The sequence below is a fragment of the Rhinoderma darwinii genome, assembly GCF_050947455.1.
Source record: "Rhinoderma darwinii isolate aRhiDar2 chromosome 3 unlocalized genomic scaffold, aRhiDar2.hap1 SUPER_3_unloc_13, whole genome shotgun sequence".
Lineage (NCBI taxonomy): Eukaryota > Metazoa > Chordata > Amphibia > Anura > Rhinodermatidae > Rhinoderma > Rhinoderma darwinii.
In genome coordinates this window covers 1,057,315-1,071,840 of record NW_027461738.1, presented here as the reverse complement: position 1 = coordinate 1,071,840, position 14,526 = coordinate 1,057,315, and the positions used below count along the sequence as shown (strand labels likewise).

The 14,526-nt window shown below is 38.3% G+C and overlaps 9 non-coding genes across 9 annotated transcripts; 3 read left to right on the top strand and 6 right to left on the bottom strand.

Moving 5' to 3' along the window:
• The first annotated feature begins 134 nt into the window (after positions 1–134).
• TRNAS-UGA (transfer RNA serine (anticodon UGA)) lies at positions 135–216 on the top strand. The gene has a single exon. It is a non-coding gene; the product is annotated as a tRNA-Ser (tRNA).
• Positions 217–1,146: 930 nt separating this feature from the next.
• TRNAS-UGA (transfer RNA serine (anticodon UGA)) lies at positions 1,147–1,228 on the top strand. The gene has a single exon. It is a non-coding gene; the product is annotated as a tRNA-Ser (tRNA).
• Positions 1,229–5,175: 3,947 nt separating this feature from the next.
• Positions 5,176–5,257, top strand: TRNAS-UGA (transfer RNA serine (anticodon UGA)). Its single transcript has one exon. It is a non-coding gene; the product is annotated as a tRNA-Ser (tRNA).
• Positions 5,258–6,534: 1,277 nt separating this feature from the next.
• TRNAT-AGU (transfer RNA threonine (anticodon AGU)) lies at positions 6,535–6,608 on the bottom strand. The gene has a single exon. It is a non-coding gene; the product is annotated as a tRNA-Thr (tRNA).
• Positions 6,609–8,084: 1,476 nt separating this feature from the next.
• TRNAT-AGU (transfer RNA threonine (anticodon AGU)) lies at positions 8,085–8,158 on the bottom strand. The gene has a single exon. It is a non-coding gene; the product is annotated as a tRNA-Thr (tRNA).
• A 1,476-nt stretch (positions 8,159–9,634) lies between these two features.
• On the bottom strand, positions 9,635–9,708 carry TRNAT-AGU (transfer RNA threonine (anticodon AGU)). The gene has a single exon. It is a non-coding gene; the product is annotated as a tRNA-Thr (tRNA).
• A 1,478-nt stretch (positions 9,709–11,186) lies between these two features.
• Positions 11,187–11,260, bottom strand: TRNAT-AGU (transfer RNA threonine (anticodon AGU)). The gene has a single exon. It is a non-coding gene; the product is annotated as a tRNA-Thr (tRNA).
• A 1,476-nt stretch (positions 11,261–12,736) lies between these two features.
• TRNAT-AGU (transfer RNA threonine (anticodon AGU)) lies at positions 12,737–12,810 on the bottom strand. Its single transcript has one exon. It is a non-coding gene; the product is annotated as a tRNA-Thr (tRNA).
• A 1,476-nt stretch (positions 12,811–14,286) lies between these two features.
• On the bottom strand, positions 14,287–14,360 carry TRNAT-AGU (transfer RNA threonine (anticodon AGU)). Its single transcript has one exon. It is a non-coding gene; the product is annotated as a tRNA-Thr (tRNA).
• Between the last annotated feature and the right edge of the window lie 166 nt (positions 14,361–14,526).

Below are 14,526 nucleotides of genomic sequence, written 5' to 3'. Positions count from 1 at the left end.
CACAATGTGTGTGAAGCAACTTCATGCTGATAGGACAGCATCAGATGCTGAGTTCAGAGCAAAAGACTGATCTCATATTTTAGGCTAGCCCCTTAGGTGTAGTTGCCAGAAGTCTTAACAGTCAGGGTACATAAGTTGTGATGGCCGAGTGGTTAAGGCGTTGGATTTGAAATCCAATGGGGTCTCCCTGCACAGGTTCAAGTCCTGTTCACAACGTTCTATTTTAAGAAGAGAACTTCCAGAAACATATTAAAGTTTGTCACCTATAGAAAGAGTTATTTTAATTCCATCCTCTTTATCACTCATTAATTACATTAATAATAGTGGTTCCAGCTGTGCCCCTGGCTTACAACTCTGAAAAGCGAGCAATATTTAGAGTATAAATCACTATAACTACAGCATCCCATTTGTCCAGACTTTTATTTTCCTCTTGATAAAAACAAATCAGGTTGGTTGGACAACTTCTGTCCTTAGTAAATCTCTGCTTGCTGTCAATTATAATACTATTTTCTGTCACATACTCCTGTATATAGTCCCTTAAATGGACTCTGTCACCAGTTTATCAATTCCCAATTTCCTAACTAGCCTAATAGGCGCTATGATGCTGATAACTACAGTGTGATTTGTTGTTTTTTTTAAAAAAACGTTTATTTGCAAAGTTATGAGCATTTATTTATATATACTAATGTAGCTCTAATAGCCAAATAGGAGATGACTCCTTTTTACTCTGGGCAGCTAATGTTTTCTGTATGACGCTGTCCAATCAGCATACAACTTCTCCCCCTTCCCTGTCCAGCAACACAGTGTGATCATATAGTACACTGCGTCCATTCCCGACTGTGTTTTCAACAGGTGATATCTTCGGTTCTGTCACAGCTAGAACTGTGATTTTGGTGTCATATGAAAGAGTAGAATCCAGTCTTTCAAATGCCACCAAATCTGCTTATTTAGGTGGCCCACAGCCCGAGATATGGCTGTTTGAATTGATCCTCCTTCCCTGTAGCTTGAGTTTCACAATGTGTGTGAAGCAACTTCATGCTGATAGGACAGCATCAGATGCTGAGTTCAGAGCAAAAGACTGATCTCATATTTTAGGCTAGCCCCTTAGGTGTAGTTGCCAGAAGTCTTAACAGTCAGGGTACATAAGTTGTGATGGCCGAGTGGTTAAGGCGTTGGATTTGAAATCCAATGGGGTCTCCCTGCACAGGTTCAAGTCCTGTTCACAACGTTCTATTTTAAGAAGAGAACTTCCAGAAACATATTAAAGTTTGTCACCTATAGAAAGAGTTATTTTAATTCCATCCTCTTTATCACTGATTAATTACATTAATAATAGTGGTTCCAGCTGTGCCCCTGGCTTACAACTCTGAAAAGCGAGCAATATTTAGAGTATAAATCACTATAACTACAGCATCCCATTTGTCCAGACTTTTATTTTCCTCTTGATAAAAACAAATCAGGTTGGTTGGACAACTTCTGTCCTTAGTAAATCTCTGCTTGCTGTCAATTATAATACTATTTTCTGTCACATACTCCTGTATATAGTCCCTTAAATGGACTCTGTCACCAGTTTATCAATTCCCAATTTCCTAACTAGCCTAATAGGCGCTATGATGCTGATAACTACAGTGTGATTTGTTGTTTTTTTTAAAAAAACGTTTATTTGCAAAGTTATGAGCATTTATTTATATATACTAATGTAGCTCTAATAGCCAAATAGGAGATGACTCCTTTTTACTCTGGGCAGCTAATGTTTTCTGTATGACGCTGTCCAATCAGCATACAACTTCTCCCCCTTCCCTGTCCAGCAACACAGTGTGATCATATAGTACACTGCGTCCATTCCCGACTGTGTTTTCAACAGGTGATATCTTCGGTTCTGTTACAGCTAGAACTGTGATTTTGGTGTCATATGAAAGAGTAGAATCCAGTCTTTCAAATGCCACCAAATCTGCTTTTTTAGGTGGCCCACAGCCCGAGATATGGCTGTTTGAATTGATCCTCCTTCCCTGTAGCTTGAGTTTCACAATGTGTGTGAAGCAACTTCATGCTGATAGGACAGCATCAGATGCTGAGTTCAGAGCAAAAGACTGATCTCATATTTTAGGCTAGCCCCTTAGGTGTAGTTGCCAGAAGTCTTAACAGTCAGGGTACATAAGTTGTGATGGCCGAGTGGTTACGGCGTTGGATTTGAAATCCAATGGGGTCTCCCTGCACAGGTTCAAGTCCTGTTCACAACGTTCTATTTTAAGAAGAGAACTTCCAGAAACATATTAAAGTTTGTCACCTATAGAAAGAGTTATTTTAATTCCATCCTCTTTATCACTGATTAATTACATTAATAATAGTGGTTCCAGCTGTGCCCCTGGCTTACAACTCTGAAAAGCGAGCAATATTTAGAGTATAAATCACTATAACTACAGCATCCCATTTGTCCAGACTTTTATTTTCCTCTTGATAAAAACAAATCAGGTTGGTTGGACAACTTCTGTCCTTAGTAAATCTCTGCTTGCTGTCAATTATAATACTATTTTCTGTCACATACTCCTGTATATAGTCCCTTAAATGGACTCTGTCACCAGTTTATCAATTCCCAATTTCCTAACTAGCCTAATAGGCGCTATGATGCTGATAACTACAGTGTGATTTGTTGTTTTTTTTAAAAAAACGTTTATTTGCAAAGTTATGAGCATTTATTTATATATACTAATGTAGCTCTAATAGCCAAATAGGAGATGACTCCTTTTTACTCTGGGCAGCTAATGTTTTCTGTATGACGCTGTCCAATCAGCATACAACTTCTCCCCCTTCCCTGTCCAGCAACACAGTGTGATCATATAGTACACTGCGTCCATTCCCGACTGTGTTTTCAACAGGTGATATCTTCGGTTCTGTCACAGCTAGAACTGTGATTTTGGTGTCATATGAAAGAGTAGAATCCAGTCTTTCAAATGCCACCAAATCTGCTTTTTTAGGTGGCCCACAGCCCGAGATATGGCTGTTTGAATTGATCCTCCTTCCCTGTAGCTTGAGTTTCACAATGTGTGTGAAGCAACTTCATGCTGATAGGACAGCATCAGATGCTGAGTTCAGAGCAAAAGACTGATCTCATATTTTAGGCTAGCCCCTTAGGTGTAGTTGCCAGAAGTCTTAACAGTCAGGGTACATAAGTTGTGATGGCCGAGTGGTTACGGCGTTGGATTTGAAATCCAATGGGGTCTCCCTGCACAGGTTCAAGTCCTGTTCACAACGTTCTATTTTAAGAAGAGAACTTCCAGAAACATATTAAAGTTTGTCACCTATAGAAAGAGTTATTTTAATTCCATCCTCTTTATCACTGATTAATTACATTAATAATAGTGGTTCCAGCTGTGCCCCTGGCTTACAACTCTGAAAAGCGAGCAATATTTAGAGTATAAATCACTATAACTACAGCATCCCATTTGTCCAGACTTTTATTTTCCTCTTGATAAAAACAAATCAGGTTGGTTGGACAACTTCTGTCCTTAGTAAATCTCTGCTTGCTGTCAATTATAATACTATTTTCTGTCACATACTCCTGTATATAGTCCCTTAAATGGACTCTGTCACCAGTTTATCAATTCCCAATTTCCTAACTAGCCTAATAGGCGCTATGATGCTGATAACTACAGTGTGATTTGTTGTTTTTTTTAAAAAAACGTTTATTTGCAAAGTTATGAGCATTTATTTATATATACTAATGTAGCTCTAATAGCCAAATAGGAGATGACTCCTTTTTACTCTGGGCAGCTAATGTTTTCTGTATGACGCTGTCCAATCAGCATACAACTTCTCCCCCTTCCCTGTCCAGCAACACAGTGTGATCATATAGTACACTGCGTCCATTCCCGACTGTGTTTTCAACAGGTGATATCTTCGGTTCTGTCACAGCTAGAACTGTGATTTTGGTGTCATATGAAAGAGTAGAATCCAGTCTTTCAAATGCCACCAAATCTGCTTTTTTAGGTGGCCCACAGCCCGAGATATGGCTGTTTGAATTGATCCTCCTTCCCTGTAGCTTGAGTTTCACAATGTGTGTGAAGCAACTTCATGCTGATAGGACAGCATCAGATGCTGAGTTCAGAGCAAAAGACTGATCTCATATTTTAGGCTAGCCCCTTAGGTGTAGTTGCCAGAAGTCTTAACAGTCAGGGTACATAAGTTGTGATGGCCGAGTGGTTACGGCGTTGGATTTGAAATCCAATGGGGTCTCCCTGCACAGGTTCAAGTCCTGTTCACAACGTTCTATTTTAAGAAGAGAACTTCCAGAAACATATTAAAGTTTGTCACCTATAGAAAGAGTTATTTTAATTCCATCCTCTTTATCACTGATTAATTACATTAATAATAGTGGTTCCAGCTGTGCCCCTGGCTTACAACTCTGAAAAGCGAGCAATATTTAGAGTATAAATCACTATAACTACAGCATCCCATTTGTCCAGACTTTTATTTTCCTCTTGATAAAAACAAATCAGGTTGGTTGGACAACTTCTGTCCTTAGTAAATCTCTGCTTGCTGTCAATTATAATACTATTTTCTGTCACATACTCCTGTATATAGTCCCTTAAATGGACTCTGTCACCAGTTTATCAATTCCCAATTTCCTAACTAGCCTAATAGGCGCTATGATGCTGATAACTACAGTGTGATTTGTTGTTTTTTTTAAAAAAACGTTTATTTGCAAAGTTATGAGCATTTATTTATATATACTAATGTAGCTCTAATAGCCAAATAGGAGATGACTCCTTTTTACTCTGGGCAGCTAATGTTTTCTGTATGACGCTGTCCAATCAGCATACAACTTCTCCCCCTTCCCTGTCCAGCAACACAGTGTGATCATATAGTACACTGCGTCCATTCCCGACTGTGTTTTCAACAGGTGATATCTTCGGTTCTGTCACAGCTAGAACTGTGATTTTGGTGTCATATGAAAGAGTAGAATCCAGTCTTTCAAATGCCACCAAATCTGTTGGCACCAATGGCTGTTTGAATTGATCCTCCTTCCCTGTAGCTTGAGTTTCACAATGTGTGTGAAGCAACTTCATGCTGATAGGACAGCATCAGATGCTGAGTTCAGAGCAAAAGACTGATCTCATATTTTAGGCTAGCCCCTTAGGTGTAGTTGCCAGAAGTCTTAACAGTCAGGGTACATAAGTTGTGATGGCCGAGTGGTTAAGGCGTTGGATTTGAAATCCAATGGGGTCTCCCTGCACAGGTTCAAGTCCTGTTCACAACGTTCTATTTTAAGAAGAGAACTTCCAGAAACATATTAAAGTTTGTCACCTATAGAAAGAGTTTTAATTCCATCCTCTTTATCACTGATTAATTACATTAATAATAGTGGTTCCAGCTGTGCCCCTGGCTTACAACTCTGAAAAGCGAGCAATATTTAGAGTATAAATCACTATAACTACAGCATCCCATTTGTCCAGACTTTTATTTTCCTCTTGATAAAAACAAATCAGGTTGGTTGGACAACTTCTGTCCTTAGTAAATCTCTGCTTGCTGTCAATTATAATACTATTTTCTGTCACATACTCCTGTATATAGTCCCTTAAATGGACTCTGTCACCAGTTTATCAATTCCCAATTTCCTAACTAGCCTAATAGGCGCTATGATGCTGATAACTACAGTGTGATTTGTTGTTTTTTTTTAAAAACGTTTATTTGCAAAGTTATGAGCATTTATTTATATATACTAATGTAGCTCTAATAGCCAAATAGGAGATGACTCCTTTTTACTCTGGGCAGCTAATGTTTTCTGTATGACGCTGTCCAATCAGCATACAACTTCTCCCCCTTCCCTGTCCAGCAACACAGTGTGATCATATAGTACACTGCGTCCATTCCCGACTGTGTTTTCAACAGGTGATATCTTCGGTTCTGTCACAGCTAGAACTGTGATTTTGGTGTCATATGAAAGAGTAGAATCCAGTCTTTCAAATGCCACCAAATCTGCTTATTTAGGTGGCCCACAGCCCGAGATATGGCTGTTTGAATTGATCCTCCTTCCCTGTAGCTTGAGTTTCACAATGTGTGTGAAGCAACTTCATGCTGATAGGACAGCATCAGATGCTGAGAGTCAGCTCCACCTCAGAAGAATTGCTGCTGTTACCTCCCAGATGTCTAATAAAGGCTAAATTACATATTTAGAAAATGCTCATAATTTTGCAAATAATAAACATTTTTTTTACTACAAATCACCCTGTAGTTATCAGCAGCAAAGCACCAATTAGACTAGTTAGGATTTAGGGACCTGATAAACTGGTAACAGAGTCCCTTTAAGAGCTCTTCAAAAGTTTTTCCCACAATGGATGTTAAGCTTACTGGTCTATAATTACTTTGTATTGAACTTACTACTTATAGAAAACTCAATGACATTCATGGGGTCTCTGTCACCAATGAAAAACCCGATAGATTTTTAATTGCCTATAAAGAATTTGATTCATCATATACTTTAGTTATGTAAGCTTAAATAATAAACAAGTGAATAAACTAAAGCAACAAATAGCAAGGCACTGCTGAGATTTGAACTCAGGATCTCCTGTTTACTAGACAGGCGCTTTAACCAACTAAGCCACAGCACCAAAGCACTTTTCTTCTCACGGTGTCCTACCACACAGCTCAGTTCAGAGCAAAAGACTGATCTCATATTTTTGGCTAGCCCCTTAGGTGTAGTCTTAACAGTCAGGGTACATAAGTTGTGATGGCCGAGTGGTTAAGGCGTTGGATTTGAAATCCAATGGGGTCCCCCTGCACAGATTCAAGTCCTGTTCACAACGTTCTATTTTAAGAAGAGAACTTCCAGAAACATATTAAAGTTTGTCACCTATAGAAAGAGTTATTTTAATTCCATCCTCTTTATCACTGATTAATTACATTAATAATAGTGGTTCCAGCTGTGCCCCTGGCTTACAACTCTGAAAAGCGAGCAATATTTAGAGTATAAATCACTATAACTACAGCATCCCATTTGTCCAGACTTTTATTTTCCTCTTGATAAAAACAAATCAGGTTGGTTGGACAACTTCTGTCCTTAGTAAATCTCTGCTTGCTGTCAATTATAATACTATTTTCTGTCACATACTCCTGTATATAGTCCCTTAAATGGACTCTGTCACCAGTTTATCAATTCCCAATTTCCTAACTAGCCTAATAGGCGCTATGATGCTGATAACTACAGTGTGATTTGTTGTTTTTTTTAAAAAAACGTTTATTTGCAAAGTTATGAGCATTTATTTATATATACTAATGTAGCTCTAATAGCCAAATAGGAGATGACTCCTTTTTACTCTGGGCAGCTAATGTTTTCTGTATGACGCTGTCCAATCAGCATACAACTTCTCCCCCTTCCCTGTCCAGCAACACAGTGTGATCATATAGTACACTGCGTCCATTCCCGACTGTGTTTTCAACAGGTGATATCTTCGGTTCTGTCACAGCTAGAACTGTGATTTTGGTGTCATATGAAAGAGTAGAATCCAGTCTTTCAAATGCCACCAAATCTGCTTTTTTAGGTGGCCCACAGCCCGAGATATGGCTGTTTGAATTGATCCTCCTTCCCTGTAGCTTGAGTTTCACAATGTGTGTGAAGCAACTTCATGCTGATAGGACAGCATCAGATGCTGAGAGTCAGCTCCACCTCAGAAGAATTGCTGCTGTTACCTCCCAGATGTCTAATAAAGGCTAAATTACATATTTAGAAAATGCTCATAATTTTGCAAATAATAAACATTTTTTTTACTACAAATCACCCTGTAGTTATCAGCAGCAAAGCACCAATTAGACTAGTTAGGATTTAGGGACCTGATAAACTGGTAACAGAGTCCCTTTAAGAGCTCTTCAAAAGTTTTTCCCACAATGGATGTTAAGCTTACTGGTCTATAATTACTTTGTATTGAACTTACTACTTATAGAAAACTCAATGACATTCATGGGGTCTCTGTCACCAATGAAAAACCCGATAGATTTTTAATTGCCTATAAAGAATTTGATTCATCATATACTTTAGTTATGTAAGCTTAAATAATAAACAAGTGAATAAACTAAAGCAACAAATAGCAAGGCACTGCTGAGATTTGAACTCAGGATCTCCTGTTTACTAGACAGGCGCTTTAACCAACTAAGCCACAGCACCAAAGCACTTTTCTTCTCACGGTGTCCTACCACACAGCTCAGTTCAGAGCAAAAGACTGATCTCATATTTTTGGCTAGCCCCTTAGGTGTAGTCTTAACAGTTAGGGTACATAAGTTGTGATGGCCGAGTGGTTAAGGCGTTGGATTTGAAATCCAATGGGGTCCCCCTGCACAGATTCAAGTCCTGTTCACAACGTTCTATTTTAAGAAGAGAACTTCCAGAAACATATTAAAGTTTGTCACCTATAGAAAGAGTTATTTTAATTCCATCCTCTTTATCACTGATTAATTACATTAATAATAGTGGTTCCAGCTGTGCCCCTGGCTTACAACTCTGAAAAGCGAGCAATATTTAGAGTATAAATCACTATAACTACAGCATCCCATTTGTCCAGACTTTTATTTTCCTCTTGATAAAAACAAATCAGGTTGGTTGGACAACTTCTGTCCTTAGTAAATCTCTGCTTGCTGTCAATTATAATACTATTTTCTGTCACATACTCCTGTATATAGTCCCTTAAATGGACTCTGTCACCAGTTTATAAATTCCCAATTTCCTAACTAGCCTAATAGGCGCTATGATGCTGATAACTACAGTGTGATTTGTTGTTTTTTTTTAAAAAACGTTTATTTGCAAAGTTATGAGCATTTATTTATATATACTAATGTAGCTCTAATAGCCAAATAGGAGATGACTCCTTTTTACTCTGGGCAGCTAATGTTTTCTGTATGACGCTGTCCAATCAGCATACAACTTCTCCCCCTTCCCTGTCCAGCAACACAGTGTGATCATATAGTACACTGCGTCCATTCCCGACTGTGTTTTCAACAGGTGATATCTTCGGTTCTGTCACAGCTAGAACTGTGATTTTGGTGTCATATGAAAGAGTAGAATCCAGTCTTTCAAATGCCACCAAATCTGCTTTTTTAGGTGGCCCACAGCCCGAGATATGGCTGTTTGAATTGATCCTCCTTCCCTGTAGCTTGAGTTTCACAATGTGTGTGAAGCAACTTCATGCTGATAGGACAGCATCAGATGCTGAGAGTCAGCTCCACCTCAGAAGAATTGCTGCTGTTACCTCCCAGATGTCTAATAAAGGCTAAATTACATATTTAGAAAATGCTCATAATTTTGCAAATAATAAACATTTTTTTTACTACAAATCACCCTGTAGTTATCAGCAGCAAAGCACCAATTAGACTAGTTAGGATTTAGGGACCTGATAAACTGGTAACAGAGTCCCTTTAAGAGCTCTTCAAAAGTTTTTCCCACAATGGATGTTAAGCTTACTGGTCTATAATTACTTTGTATTGAACTTACTACTTATAGAAAACTCAATGACATTCATGGGGTCTCTGTCACCAATGAAAAACCCGATAGATTTTTAATTGCCTATAAAGAATTTGATTCATCATATACTTTAGTTATGTAAGCTTAAATAATAAACAAGTGAATAAACTAAAGCAACAAATAGCAAGGCACTGCTGAGATTTGAACTCAGGATCTCCTGTTTACTAGACAGGCGCTTTAACCAACTAAGCCACAGCACCAAAGCACTTTTCTTCTCACGGTGTCCTACCACACAGCTCAGTTCAGAGCAAAAGACTGATCTCATATTTTTGGCTAGCCCCTTAGGTGTAGTCTTAACAGTCAGGGTACATAAGTTGTGATGGCCGAGTGGTTAAGGCGTTGGATTTGAAATCCAATGGGGTCCCCCTGCACAGATTCAAGTCCTGTTCACAACGTTCTATTTTAAGAAGAGAACTTCCAGAAACATATTAAAGTTTGTCACCTATAGAAAGAGTTATTTTAATTCCATCCTCTTTATCACTGATTAATTACATTAATAATAGTGGTTCCAGCTGTGCCCCTGGCTTACAACTCTGAAAAGCGAGCAATATTTAGAGTATAAATCACTATAACTACAGCATCCCATTTGTCCAGACTTTTATTTTCCTCTTGATAAAAACAAATCAGGTTGGTTGGACAACTTCTGTCCTTAGTAAATCTCTGCTTGCTGTCAATTATAATACTATTTTCTGTCACATACTCCTGTATATAGTCCCTTAAATGGACTCTGTCACCAGTTTATCAATTCCCAATTTCCTAACTAGCCTAATAGGCGCTATGATGCTGATAACTACAGTGTGATTTGTTGTTTTTTTTAAAAAAAAACGTTTATTTGCAAAGTTATGAGCATTTATTTATATATACTAATGTAGCTCTAATAGCCAAATAGGAGATGACTCCTTTTTACTCTGGGCAGCTAATGTTTTCTGTATGACGCTGTCCAATCAGCATACAACTTCTCCCCCTTCCCTGTCCAGCAACACAGTGTGATCATATAGTACACTGCGTCCATTCCCGACTGTGTTTTCAACAGGTGATATCTTCGGTTCTGTCACAGCTAGAACTGTGATTTTGGTGTCATATGAAAGAGTAGAATCCAGTCTTTCAAATGCCACCAAATCTGCTTTTTTAGGTGGCCCACAGCCCGAGATATGGCTGTTTGAATTGATCCTCCTTCCCTGTAGCTTGAGTTTCACAATGTGTGTGAAGCAACTTCATGCTGATAGGACAGCATCAGATGCTGAGAGTCAGCTCCACCTCAGAAGAATTGCTGCTGTTACCTCCCAGATGTCTAATAAAGGCTAAATTACATATTTAGAAAATGCTCATAATTTTGCAAATAATAAACTATTTTTTTACTACAAATCACCCTGTAGTTATCAGCAGCAAAGCACCAATTAGACTAGTTAGGATTTAGGGACCTGATAAACTGGTAACAGAGTCCCTTTAAGAGCTCTTCAAAAGTTTTTCCCACAATGGATGTTAAGCTTACTGGTCTATAATTACTTTGTATTGAACTTACTACTTATAGAAAACTCAATGACATTCATGGGGTCTCTGTCACCAATGAAAAACCCGATAGATTTTTAATTGCCTATAAAGAATTTGATTCATCATATACTTTAGTTATGTAAGCTTAAATAATAAACAAGTGAATAAACTAAAGCAACAAATAGCAAGGCACTGCTGAGATTTGAACTCAGGATCTCCTGTTTACTAGACAGGCGCTTTAACCAACTAAGCCACAGCACCAAAGCACTTTTCTTCTCACGGTGTCCTACCACACAGCTCAGTTCAGAGCAAAAGACTGATCTCATATTTTTGGCTAGCCCCTTAGGTGTAGTCTTAACAGTTAGGGTACATAAGTTGTGATGGCCGAGTGGTTAAGGCGTTGGATTTGAAATCCAATGGGGTCCCCCTGCACAGATTCAAGTCCTGTTCACAACGTTCTATTTTAAGAAGAGAACTTCCAGAAACATATTAAAGTTTGTCACCTATAGAAAGAGTTATTTTAATTCCATCCTCTTTATCACTGATTAATTACATTAATAATAGTGGTTCCAGCTGTGCCCCTGGCTTACAACTCTGAAAAGCGAGCAATATTTAGAGTATAAATCACTATAACTACAGCATCCCATTTGTCCAGACTTTTATTTTCCTCTTGATAAAAACAAATCAGGTTGGTTGGACAACTTCTGTCCTTAGTAAATCTCTGCTTGCTGTCAATTATAATACTATTTTCTGTCACATACTCCTGTATATAGTCCCTTAAATGGACTCTGTCACCAGTTTATAAATTCCCAATTTCCTAACTAGCCTAATAGGCGCTATGATGCTGATAACTACAGTGTGATTTGTTGTTTTTTTTTAAAAAACGTTTATTTGCAAAGTTATGAGCATTTATTTATATATACTAATGTAGCTCTAATAGCCAAATAGGAGATGACTCCTTTTTACTCTGGGCAGCTAATGTTTTCTGTATGACGCTGTCCAATCAGCATACAACTTCTCCCCCTTCCCTGTCCAGCAACACAGTGTGATCATATAGTACACTGCGTCCATTCCCGACTGTGTTTTCAACAGGTGATATCTTCGGTTCTGTCACAGCTAGAACTGTGATTTTGGTGTCATATGAAAGAGTAGAATCCAGTCTTTCAAATGCCACCAAATCTGCTTTTTTAGGTGGCCCACAGCCCGAGATATGGCTGTTTGAATTGATCCTCCTTCCCTGTAGCTTGAGTTTCACAATGTGTGTGAAGCAACTTCATGCTGATAGGACAGCATCAGATGCTGAGAGTCAGCTCCACCTCAGAAGAATTGCTGCTGTTACCTCCCAGATGTCTAATAAAGGCTAAATTACATATTTAGAAAATGCTCATAATTTTGCAAATAATAAACATTTTTTTTACTACAAATCACCCTGTAGTTATCAGCAGCAAAGCACCAATTAGACTAGTTAGGATTTAGGGACCTGATAAACTGGTAACAGAGTCCCTTTAAGAGCTCTTCAAAAGTTTTTCCCACAATGGATGTTAAGCTTACTGGTCTATAATTACTTTGTATTGAACTTACTACTTATAGAAAACTCAATGACATTCATGGGGTCTCTGTCACCAATGAAAAACCCGATAGATTTTTAATTGCCTATAAAGAATTTGATTCATCATATACTTTAGTTATGTAAGCTTAAATAATAAACAAGTGAATAAACTAAAGCAACAAATAGCAAGGCACTGCTGAGATTTGAACTCAGGATCTCCTGTTTACTAGACAGGCGCTTTAACCAACTAAGCCACAGCACCAAAGCACTTTTCTTCTCACGGTGTCCTACCACACAGCTCAGTTCAGAGCAAAAGACTGATCTCATATTTTTGGCTAGCCCCTTAGGTGTAGTCTTAACAGTTAGGGTACATAAGTTGTGATGGCCGAGTGGTTAAGGCGTTGGATTTGAAATCCAATGGGGTCCCCCTGCACAGATTCAAGTCCTGTTCACAACGTTCTATTTTAAGAAGAGAACTTCCAGAAACATATTAAAGTTTGTCACCTATAGAAAGAGTTATTTTAATTCCATCCTCTTTATCACTGATTAATTACATTAATAATAGTGGTTCCAGCTGTGCCCCTGGCTTACAACTCTGAAAAGCGAGCAATATTTAGAGTATAAATCACTATAACTACAGCATCCCATTTGTCCAGACTTTTATTTTCCTCTTGATAAAAACAAATCAGGTTGGTTGGACAACTTCTGTCCTTAGTAAATCTCTGCTTGCTGTCAATTATAATACTATTTTCTGTCACATACTCCTGTATATAGTCCCTTAAATGGACTCTGTCACCAGTTTATAAATTCCCAATTTCCTAACTAGCCTAATAGGCGCTATGATGCTGATAACTACAGTGTGATTTGTTGTTTTTTTTTAAAAAACGTTTATTTGCAAAGTTATGAGCATTTATTTATATATACTAATGTAGCTCTAATAGCCAAATAGGAGATGACTCCTTTTTACTCTGGGCAGCTAATGTTTTCTGTATGACGCTGTCCAATCAGCATACAACTTCTCCCCCTTCCCTGTCCAGCAACACAGTGTGATCATATAGTACACTGCGTCCATTCCCGACTGTGTTTTCAACAGGTGATATCTTCGGTTCTGTCACAGCTAGAACTGTGATTTTGGTGTCATATGAAAGAGTAGAATCCAGTCTTTCAAATGCCACCAAATCTGCTTTTTTAGGTGGCCCACAGCCCGAGATATGGCTGTTTGAATTGATCCTCCTTCCCTGTAGCTTGAGTTTCACAATGTGTGTGAAGCAACTTCATGCTGATAGGACAGCATCAGATGCTGAGAGTCAGCTCCACCTCAGAAGAATTGCTGCTGTTACCTCCCAGATGTCTAATAAAGGCTAAATTACATATTTAGAAAATGCTCATAATTTTGCAAATAATAAACATTTTTTTTACTACAAATCACCCTGTAGTTATCAGCAGCAAAGCACCAATTAGACTAGTTAGGATTTAGGGACCTGATAAACTGGTAACAGAGTCCCTTTAAGAGCTCTTCAAAAGTTTTTCCCACAATGGATGTTAAGCTTACTGGTCTATAATTACTTTGTATTGAACTTACTACTTATAGAAAACTCAATGACATTCATGGGGTCTCTGTCACCAATGAAAAACCCGATAGATTTTTAATTGCCTATAAAGAATTTGATTCATCATATACTTTAGTTATGTAAGCTTAAATAATAAACAAGTGAATAAACTAAAGCAACAAATAGCAAGGCACTGCTGAGATTTGAACTCAGGATCTCCTGTTTACTAGACAGGCGCTTTAACCAACTAAGCCACAGCACCAAAGCACTTTTCTTCTCACGGTGTCCTACCACACAGCTCAGTTCAGAGCAAAAGACTGATCTCATATTTTTGGCTAGCCCCTTAGGTGTAGTCTTAACAGTCAGGGTACATAAGTTGTGATGGCCGAGTGGTTAAGGCGTTGGATTTGAAATCCAATGGGGTCCCC